Here is an 11,371-nt window from a genome sequence, read left to right as displayed (position 1 = left end):
AGTAGTGCCAAGCGTGCGCCTGTGTCATAAGTAAAGGGCCGGCTGGCTTGACTGTTAAGGGTGCTGTAACCCCCGAAAGTACACTCCAGTCCAAACCAAAAAAAAAATTATTTTCTGTGTTTGTGAATTGTGTGCGCAGTAGCCGCACGTGCATCAACAAAGTAGTGCCAAGCGTGCGCCTGTGTCATAAGTAAAGGGCCGGCTGGCTTGACCGTTAAGGGTGCTGTAACCCCCGAAAGTACACTCCAGTCCAAACCAAAAAAAAAATTATTTTCTGTGTTTGTGAATTGTGTGCGCAGTAGCCGCACGTGCATCAACAAAGTAGTGCCAAGCGTGCACCTGTGTCATAAGTAAAGGGCCGGCTGGCTTGACCGTTAAGGGTGCTGTAACCCCCGAAAGTACACTCCAGTCCAAACCAAAAAAAAAATTATTTTCTGTGTTTGTGAATTGTGTGCGCAGTAGCCGCACGTGCATCAACAAAGTAGTGCCAAGCGTGCGCCTGTGTCATAAATAAAGGGCCGGCTGGCTGGACCGTTAAAGGGTGCTGTAACCCCCGAAAGTACACTCCAGTCCAAACCAAAAAAAAATTATTTTCTGTGTTTGTGAATTGTGTGCGCAGTAGCCGCACGTGCATCAACAAAGTAGTGCCAAGCGTGCGCCTGTGTCATAAGTAAAGGGCCGGCTGGCTTGACCGTTAAGGGTGCTGTAACCCCCGAAGTACACTCCAGTCCAAACCAAAAAAAAAATTATTTTCTGTGTTTGTGAATTGTGTGCGCAGTAGCCGCACGTGCATCAACAAAGTAGTGCCAAGCGTGCGCCTGTGTCATAAGTAAAGGGCCGGCTGGCTTGACCATTAAAGGGTGCTGTAACCCCCAAAGTACACTCCAGTCCAAACCAAAAAAAAAATTATTTTCTGTGTTTGTGAATTGTGTGCGCAGTAGCCGCACGTGCATCAACAAAGTAGTGCCAAGCGTGCGCCTGTGTCATAAGTAAAGGGCCGGCTGGCTTGACCGTTAAAGGGTGCTGTAACCCCAGAAAGTACACTCCAGTCCAAACCAAAAAAAAATTATTTTCTGTGTTTGTGAATTGTGTGCGCAGTAGCCGCACGTGCATCAACAAAGTAGTGCCAAGCGTGCGCCTGTGTCATAAGTAAAGGGCCGGCTGGCTTGACCGTTAAAGGGTGCTGTAACCCCCGAAAGTACACTCCAGTCCAAACCCAAAAAAAATTATTTTCTGTGTTTGTGAATTGTGTGCGCAGTAGCCGCACGTGCATCAACAAAGTAGTGCCAAGCGTGCGCCTGTGTCATAAGTAAAGGGCCGGCTGGCTTGACCGTTAAAGGGTGCTGTAACCCCCTAAGTACACTCCAGTCCAAACCAAAAAAAAAAATATTTTCTGTGTTTGTGAATTGTGTGCGCAGTAGCCGCACGTGCATCAACAAAGTAGTGCCAAGCGTGCGCCTGTGTCATAAGTAAAGGGCCGGCTGGCTTGACCGTTAAAGGGTGCTGTAACCCCCGAAAGTACACTCCAGTCCAAACCAAAAAAAAATTATTTTCTGTGTTTGTGAATTGTGTGCGCAGTAGCCGCACGTGCATCAACAAAGTAGTGCCAAGCGTGCGCCTGTGTCATAAGTAAAGGGCCGGCTGGCTTGACCGTTAAAGGGTGCTGTAACCCCCGAAAGTACACTCCAGTCCAAACCAAAAAAAAATTATTTTCTGTGTTTGTGAATTGTGTGCGCAGTAGCCGCACGTGCATCAACAAAGTAGTGCCAAGCGTGCGCCCGTGTCATAAGTAAAGGGCCGGCTGGCTTGACCGTTAAAGGGTGCTGTAACCCCCGAAAGTACACTCCAGTCCAAACCAAAAAAAAATAATTTTCTGTGTTTGTGAATTGTGTGCGCAGTAGCCGCACGTGCATCAACAAAGTAGTGCCAAGCGTGCGCCTGTGTCATAAGTAAAGGGCCGGCTGGCTTGACCGTTAAAGGGTGCTGTAACCCCCGAAAGTACACTCCAGTCCAAACCAAAAAAAAATTATTTTCTGTGTTTGTGAATTGTGTGCGCAGTAGCCGCACGTGCATCAACAAAGTAGTGCCAAGCGTGCGCCTGTGTCATAAGTAAAGGGCCGGCTGGCTTGACCGTTAAGGGTGCTGTAACCCCCGAAAGTACACTCCAGTCCAAACCAAAAAAAAATTATTTTCTGTGTTTGTGAATTGTGTGCGCAGTAGCCGCACGTGCATCAACAAAGTAGTGCCAAGAGTGCGCCTGTGTCATAAGTAAAGGGCCGGCTGGCTTGACCGTTAAAGGGTGCTGTAACCCACAAAGTACACTCCAGTCCAAACCAAAAAAAAAATTATTTTCTGTGTTTAGCCGCACGTATATATCAAATCGATATAACATAAATGGAGGACCAAACTTTCTCCGATAAAAATAAAATAGAGAAAGATCAAGAACCACTTCCTCCTAGTGCTGAAGCTGCTGCCACTAGTCATGACATAGACGATAACATGCCATCAACGTCGTCTGCCAAGGCCGATGCCCAATGTCATAGTAGAGGGCACATACAATCCCAAATGGCAAAGTTCAGGAAAATGACCTTGAAAAAGACATTTAAATCAGCTGAAGAGAAACGTAAACTTGCCAATATGCCATTTACGACACGGAGTGGCAAGGAACGGCTAAGGTCGATCCCTAGTATGTTCATGACTAGTGGTTCAGCTTCACATGACGATGGAAGCCCTCCTCCCACTAAAAAAATCAAAAGAGTTAAGCTGGCAAAAGCACAGCGAAGAACTGTGCTTTCTAAGAAGATATCACAAATCCCCAAGGAGAGTCCAAGTGTGGTGGTGGTTGCGATGCCTGACCTTCCCAGCACTGGACGGGAAGAGGTGGCTCTTTCCACCATTTGCACGCCCCCTGCAAGTGCTGAAAGGAGCACCCACAGTCCACTTGCTGATATGCAAATTGAAGATGTCACTGTTGAAGTACAACAGGATGAGGATACTGGTGTAGCTGGCGCTGAGGAGGAAGTTGGCGAGGAGGATTCTGATGGTGATGTGGTTTGTTTAAATCAGGCTCCGGGGGAGACAGTTGTTGTCCGTGGGATGAAAAAGCCCATCACGGTCATGCCTGGGCAGAAGACCAAACATTCCACCTCTTTGGTCTGGCAATATTTCTATCCAAATCCGGACAACAACTGTCTTGCCATATGTACCATATGTAAAGGTGAAATAAGTAGGGGTAGGGACGTCAACCACCTAGGAACATCCTCCCTTATACGGCACCTGCAGCGCGTTCATAAAAAGTTACTGTCAAGTTCAGAAACTTTGGCTAAGACCGTAAGCAGTCCAGGGACACCTAAATCCCGTTGTCCTGTTGTATCCAAGCGCCTGCAAACCACACCATCAACTCCCTCCTCGTCAATTTCCTCCTTAGTCAGGATCGGAAGTAGTCCTGCAGGCCATGTCACTGGCATGACTGACTCTCCTATCCGGGATTCCTCTGGAGGATCCTGCATTGCTATGCCTACTGCTGCCGCTGCTGCTGTTGCTGCTGCTGGGAGTCGTTCATCATCCCAGAGAGGAAGTAGGAACACCACTACTTTTACTAAACAATTGACCCTCCAACAGTCCTTAGCGAGGAGGATGAAGTACGACAGCAGTCATCCTGAAGCAAAACGTATAACTGAGGCCTTGACTGCTATGTTGGTGTTAGACGTGCGTCCGGTATCCGCCATTAGTGCAGTGGGATTTAGACAATTGATGGAGGTAGTGTGTCCCCGGTTCCAAATCCCGTCTAGATTCCACTTCACTAGGCAGGCGATACCGAGACTGTACAGAAACGTCAGAAAAAGTGTCCTCAGTGTCCTGAAAAATGCCGTTGTACACAATGTCCACTTAACCACGGACATGTGGACAAGTGGAACAGGGCAGACTAAGGACTATATGACTGTGACAGCCCACTGGGTAGATGTATCACCTTACGCAGCAACAGCAGCAGCGTCACCAGTAGCAGCATCTCAGAAACGCCAGCTCGTTACAAGGCAGGCTACGCTGTGTATCACCGGTTTCAGTAAGAGGCACACCGCCGACAACCTCTTAGAGAAACTGAGGGAAATCATCGCCCAGTGGCTTACCCCACTTAGACTCTCCTGGGGATTTGTGATATCTGACAACGCCACCAATATTGTGCGGGCATTACATCTGGGCAAATTCCAGCACGTCCCATGTTTTGCTCACACAATAAACTTGGTGGTGCAGAATTTTCTGAAAAGCGACAGGGGCGTGCAGGAGACGCTTTGGGTGGCCCGAAAAATTTCTGGCCACTTTCGCCATTCAGCGACTGCGTGCCGAAGACTGGAGCGCCAGCAAACACTCTTGAACCTGCCCCGCCATCACCTGAAGCAAGAGGTTGTGACGCGGTGGAACTCAACCCTCTATATGCTTCAGAGGATGGAGGAGCAGCAAAAGGCCATACAAGCCTATACATCCACCTATGACATAGGCAAAGGAGGGGGTATGCACCTGACTCAAGCGCAGTGGAGAATGATTTCCGTGTTGTGCAAGGTTCTCCAGCCCTTCGAACTTGCCACACGTGAAGTCAGTTCAGACACAGCCAGCTTGAGTCAGGTCATTCCCCTCATCAGGCTTTTGCAGAAGCAGCTGGAGAAAGTGAAGGAGGAGCTAAGACGGAGCGATTCCGCTCGGCATGTGGGACTTGTGGATGAAGCCCTTCATTCGCTTTGCCAGGATTCCAGGGTGGTCAATCTGTTGAAATCAGACCACTACATTTTGGCCACCGTGCTTGATCCTAGGTTTAAAGCCTATGTGGTGTCTCTCTTTCCGGCCGACACAAGCCTGCAGAGGTGCAAAGACCTGCTGGTGAACACACTGTCAGCTGAAGCGAAACGTGACACGTCAACGGCTCCTTCTTCATTTTCTCCCGCAACTGGGGCTGCCAGGAAAAAACTTAGGTATCCTAAGCAACCCGCTGGCGGTGATGCAGGGCAGGCAGGACCAAGTTTGGACATCTGGTCTGGACTGAAGGACCTGGCAACAATTTCTGACATGTCTACTGTCACTGCATATGATACTGTCACCATTGACAGAATGGTGGAGGATTACATCGGTGACAGCATCCAAGTAGGCATGTCAGACAGTCCATACCTGTACTGGCAGGAAAAAGAGGCAATTTGGAGGCCCCTGTACAAGCTGGCTCTATTTTACCTGAGTTGCCCCCCCTCCAGTGTGTACTCCGAAAGAGTGTTTAGTGCAGCCGGGAACCTTGTCAGCGAAAGGCGTAGGAGGTTGCTTCCACAGAATGTGGAGAAGATGATGTTCATCAAAATGAATTATCAGCTCTTCCAGGGAGACCAGCCTCCAGAAGGTACAGAGGGACCTGTGGTGGTGGATTCAAGTGGGGACGAGTTAATACTTTGTGAGGATGAGGATGTACACACTGAAGAGGGTGAGGAATCGGTGGATGAGGAGGATGAGGATGACATCTTGCCTCCGTAGAGCCAGTTTGTGCAGGGACACATTAATTTCCAGCTTGTTTTGTGGGGGCCCAAACGAACCAATCATTTCAGCCACAGTTGTGTGGCAGACCCTGGCGCTGAAATGATTGATTTGTTAAAGTGTGCATGTCCTGTTTATACAACATAAGGGTGGGTGGGAGGGCCCAAGGACAATTCCATCTTGCACTTCTTTTTTTTCTTTGCATTATGTACAGTTTGGGGCCTAGTTTTTCTAACTGCCATCCTGTCTGCCACTGCAGTGTCACTCCTAGATGGGTCACGTGTTTGTGCCGCCCACTCGTGTCGCTTAGCATAGTCATCCAGCTACCTCGGTGCAACCTTTTGGACATGAAAACACTATTGTGAGGTGTGAGGTGTTCAGAATAGACTGGAAATGAGTGGAAATTAAGGTTATTGAGGTTAATAATAGCATAGGAGCAGAGAAACCAACAAATTCTGTGATTTTAGCTGTTTTTATGCTTTTTAAAAAAAAAATACAGATCCAAAACACAAAACCCAGAACCCAAAACACGGAAGGGTGGTTTTGGCAAAACCAATCCAGATCCAAAACACGAAGAAAGATCCAGATCCAAAACCAAAACACAAAACACGAAAAGTGGCCGGTGCACACCCCTAGTCTAAACGACCAGCGGGAGCGCGATTACTGGTTGCATAAGACATTCTTCTTAACGATTTTTAAATGATTTGCGAATGTTTATTGAATGATTGAATGATAACGTTATCGTTCAATCGCTCAATTTATTTGTCTAGTGGATGCCTTAAGAGAGCTGCATAGACAGTCAGCTCCAATAGACAGTCAGCTCTAATGCTGGTTCTCTTCCCTAAGTGCAATAATATATACAGGTTGAGTCTCCCATATCCGAAATGCTCGGGACCACGAGCATTTTGGATTTTGGATTATTCCGGTTTTCGGAATACCTGGTGGGGGCCCCGGCATGTGCTGCGGGTGAGTCCGGAATGTGTTGCGGTGGTCCGGCGGGTGATACAGGGGTCCGGCGGGGTTGTTGCGGTGGTCCGGCAACTGAGGCAGAAGGGTCTGGCAGGTAAGGCGGAAGGGTCCGGCGGGTGCTGCGGCTGTCACGAGTGGTCCGGCGGCTGTCGTTGGGGGTCTGGTGGGTGATGCGGGGGGTGGCCTGGCGTGTGGACCACGCCCACGCCGCTAGTCATTGGACGCTGATACTAGTGATGTCATGACATCGTGATGTCACATATGCACCTAAGTATTCCGGTTTTTGGAATATTTCGGTTTGTGGAATAACGGATATGGGAGACTCAACCTGTATATATATATATATATATATATATATAGGTAGGTATAATACAGCCCGGCACTCTCCCCTTTAGAACATATCACCTGGGTGCCCTCAGGAGATTTCACACAGTATACAAAGAAAACAGCGGCACTCCCGGGTTTTGCAAAAGTCAACAGCATGTATTTAGAACATCCAACGTTTCGGGGCCGTGTCGCCCCTTTGTCAAGATATACAAAATACACACATATATACACAATGTCGGCGGCACTCCAGTACAATAACAACAACACCAGGCAGGTATACTATAGATAGTTTGCCTGCCTGGTGGTGTTATTAGACTGGAGAGTGCCACGAACATTGTGTTTATATTGGGGAAGTTGCTTAATTTCCACGGAGGGCACCCGGGACTGCTGGATTTTTACATGGGAGTGCCATCCTGAATAACTGTACATATATCATATATATATATATATATATATATATATATACACATACACACACCTATATAAGTATGTATATATATATACATAATTAAATCTGAAAGTCTGCAGTTAAAGCACATCTTGTTTGTTTCATTTCAAAGCCATGGTGGTGGTGAATAGAGGCCAAAATATGAAAATTCTGTCAATGTCCCAATATTTATGCACCTGACTGTATATACATTATATATATATATATATATATATATAGTAGGGGTGAGCGGGTTCGGATTTCTGAAATCCGAACCCCCCCGAGCACCCCCGATCCGAGGCCGATCCGAGTGAGGCTCGACTTTTCCCGCCTGACTCGGATCTGAAATCGAGGGAAAATGTCATCATCCCACCTTCCGGGTCTCGCGGGTTTTGGAACCTATATAAGGTACCCGCGTCGGCACCATTTTCTCACTCGGCTGTGGACAGTGAAGAGGGAGGGTGGGAGTTAGGGCTGGCTGGGCTGTGTAGTGTAGTGTAGTGTAGTGCAGAGTAGTGTTGTGCTGTGCTGTGCTGTGCTGTGCTGCGCTGTGCTGCTGTTGTCCATAGGGGCTGTGTCCACTACTTCAAAGTCCATAGGGGCTGGCTGTGTTGTGCTGTGCTGCTGTTGTCCATAGGGGCTGTGTCCACTACTTCAAAGTCCATAGGGGCTGGATGGACTGTGTTGTGCAGTCAGTTGTCCATAGGGGCTGTGTCCACTCCAAAGTCCTGTGCAGTGTCCCAGTCCTAAAAGGGTGCTGTAGTGTTGTCCAGGGGGTGCTCTGTCCTTCAGGGGTGCTCCCCCCAAGTGCTAAAAAAAAATAGATTTTTTCTGTGTTTGTGAATTGTGTGTGCAGTAGCCGCACGTGCATCAACAAAGTAGTGCCAAGCGTGCGCCTGTGTCATAAGTAAAGGGCCAGCTGGCTTGACCGTTAAAGGGTGCTGTAACCCCCAAAGTACACTCCAAACAAAATAAAAAAATATTTTCTGTGTTTGTGAATTGTATGCACAGTAGCCGCACGTGCATCAACAAAGTAGTGCCAAGCGTGCGCCTGTGTCATAAGTAAAGGGCCGGCTGGCTTGACCGTTAAAGGGTGCTGTAACCCCCAAAGTACACTCCAAACAAAATAAAAAAATATTTTCTGTGTTTGTGAATTGTGTGCGCAGTAGCCGCACGTGCATCAACAAAGTAGTGCCAAGCGTGCGCCTGTGTCCCAAAAATAAAGGGCCGGCTGGATTGACCGCTAAAGTGTGCTGTAAACCCCCAAAGGGCACTCCAAACAAAATTTAAAAAAAAATTCTGTGTTTGTGAATTGTGTGCACTGTGGCTGCGCGTGCGTCAAGCGTGCGCCTGTGTCCCATAAGTAAAGGGCCGACTGGCTCATTTCTTAAAGGGTGGTGTAACCCACAAAGTGCACTAGTCTCCAACAAAAATAAAAAATTATTTTCTGTGTTTGTGTGCGCCTTAGCCGCACGTATATATCAATATAACATAAATGGAGGACCAAACTTTCTCCGATAAAAATAAAATAGGGAAAGATCAAGAACCACTTCCTCCTAGTGCTGAAGCTGCTGCCACTAGTCATGACATAGACGATAACATGCCATCAACGTCGTCTGCCAAGGCCGATGCCCAATGTCATAGTAGAGGACACATACAATCCCAAATGACAAAGTTCAGGAAAATGACCTTAAAAAAACATTTAAATCATCTGAAGAGAAACGTAAACTTGCCAATATGCCATTTATGACACGGAGTGGCAAGGAACGGCTAAGGTCTTTCCTTATGTTCATGACTAGTGGTTCAGCTTCACATGACGATGGAAGCCCTCCTCCCGCTAAAAAAATCAAACGAGTTATGCTGGCAAAGCACAGCGAAGAACTGTGCGTTTTAAGAAGATATCACAAATCCCCAAGGAGAGTCCAAGTGTGGTGGCGGTTGCGATGCCTGACCTTCCCAGCACTGGACGGGAAGAGGTGGCTCTTTCCACCATTTGCATGCCCCCTGCAAGTGCTGAAAGGAGCACCCACAGTGCACTTGCTGATATGCAAATTGAAGATGTCACTGTTGAAGTACAACAGGATGATGATACTGGTGTAGCTGGCGCTGAGGAGGAAGTTGGCGAGGAGGATTCTGACGGTGATGTGGTTTGTTTAAATCAGGCTCCGGGGGAGAAAGTTGTTGTCCATGGGATGAAAAAGCCCATCACGGTCATGCCTGGCAGAAGACCAAACATTCCACCTCTTTGGTCTGGCAATATTTCTATCCAAATCCGGACAACAACTGTCTTGCCATATGTACCATATGTAAAGGTGAAATAAGTAGGGGTAGGGACGTTAACCACCTAGGAACATCCTCCCTTATACGGCACCTGCAGCGCGTTCATAAAAAGTTACTGTCAAGTTCAGAAACTTTGGCTAAGACCGTAAGCAGTCCAGGGACACCTAAATCCCTTTTTCCTGTTTTATCCAAGGAATCGGTGGATGAGGAGGATGAGGACGACATCTTGCCTCCGTAGAGCCAGTTTGTGCAGGGACACATTAATTGCCAGCATGTTTTGTGGGGGCCCAAACGAACCAATCATTTCAGCCACAGTCATGTGGCAGACCCTGGCGCTGAAATGATTGGTTTGTTAAAGTGTGTATGTCCTATTTATACAACCATAAGGGTGGGTGGGAGGGCCCAAGGACAATTCCATCTTGCACCTCTTTTTTTTCTTTGAATTATGTACTGTTTGGGGCCTAGTTTTTCAAACTGCCATCCTGTCTGCCACTGCAGTGTCACTCCTAGATGGGCCACGTGTTTGTGCCGCCCACTCGTGTCACTTAGCATAGTCATGCAGCTACCTCGGTGCAACCTTTTGGCCATAAAAACAATATTGTGAGGTGTGAGGTGTTCAGAATAGACTGGAAATTAGTGGAAATGAAGGTTATTGAGGTTAATAATTGAATAGGAGCATAAAAACCCACAAATTCTGTGATTTTAGCTGTTTGTACGCTTTTGAAAAAAAAAATACAGATCCAAAACACAAAACCCAGAACCCAAAACACGGAAGGGTGGTTTTGGCAAAACCAATCCAGATCCAAAACACGAAGAAAGATCCAGATCCAAAACCAAAACACAAAACACGAAAAGTGGCCGGTGCACACCCCTAATATATATATATACGGGTTTAGCCATTTTACACGGCTAAATCCGGTCTCATAGGGGGCGAAGAGGGCGATAATTAATGAGCGCCCAGAATAATTGAATTGCAACACTGGGTCCTCATTAATTATCACATTGTAAAAAACAATTGACTCACCTCCAGACAGCGCTAGCATAAGTCACATATGGGATGTATTCTGCATCCCGGAGACAAAATCCTGACAGGTCTGGATCCCAGCAACAGTATCCCGACCGTCGGCATCCCAAAGGCAAGTATCAGGGTGCAGGGAATGGTAGAGTTAAGTAGCGGGGTTAGGGTTAGGCATTAGGTGAAGGGTTAGGCACAGGGAGGGAGGGTTAGGATTAGGGTACTGGGAGGGGGAGGTTAGGTTTAGGCACTAGTGGGGAAGGTTAGGTTTAGGGTGTGAGGAGGGGGGGTAAGGTTTAGGCACTAGGGGGGAGGGATAGGGTGAGGCACCGAGAAGGGTGGGTTAGGGTAAGTGTTAGAAATATATTCACCACTGACTGCTAAGAGTGCCGGAATTCTGGCTGTCGGGATGCCGCTGTCGGTATTCTGACTAGCGGCATCCGACAGCCGGGATATCATACCCAACCCGTCACATACAATGTAGAAATACATATAACTACAAAATGGCACTACAATCAACTACTCAGTGTTTAAAGGCTAGTAGGCTATGTAGGTACGCTATAGTGCTACATAACCTGGGTCCAGGGTAGGGGCTGGCTGGCAAGTTTTAGTCTGGGGGCAAGTAAAGGGAAGATTGCGAGGTCTCGCGCGCAGATCGACCGTGAGAGCGTGTCCTAATCAATGGCTCAAATAGGGATGTTAGTTTCAATACATACACTTAAATAAAACATTATAAGAGTAAAATAGAATGGTGGATATTTCTCAGAAACAGAGACAATATAGGGCCCCATTTAACAACAAAACAGAATACCTTTAGCACTTACTTAAAGAGGTTATGGTCCTCT

This window comes from Taudactylus pleione, unplaced genomic scaffold (assembly GCF_031769625.1).
Source record: "Taudactylus pleione unplaced genomic scaffold, aTauple2 ptg000016l, whole genome shotgun sequence".
NCBI lineage: Eukaryota > Metazoa > Chordata > Amphibia > Anura > Myobatrachidae > Taudactylus > Taudactylus pleione.
The sequence above is the reverse complement of the archived record's forward strand: the minus strand, read 5'-3'. Positions refer to the sequence as shown.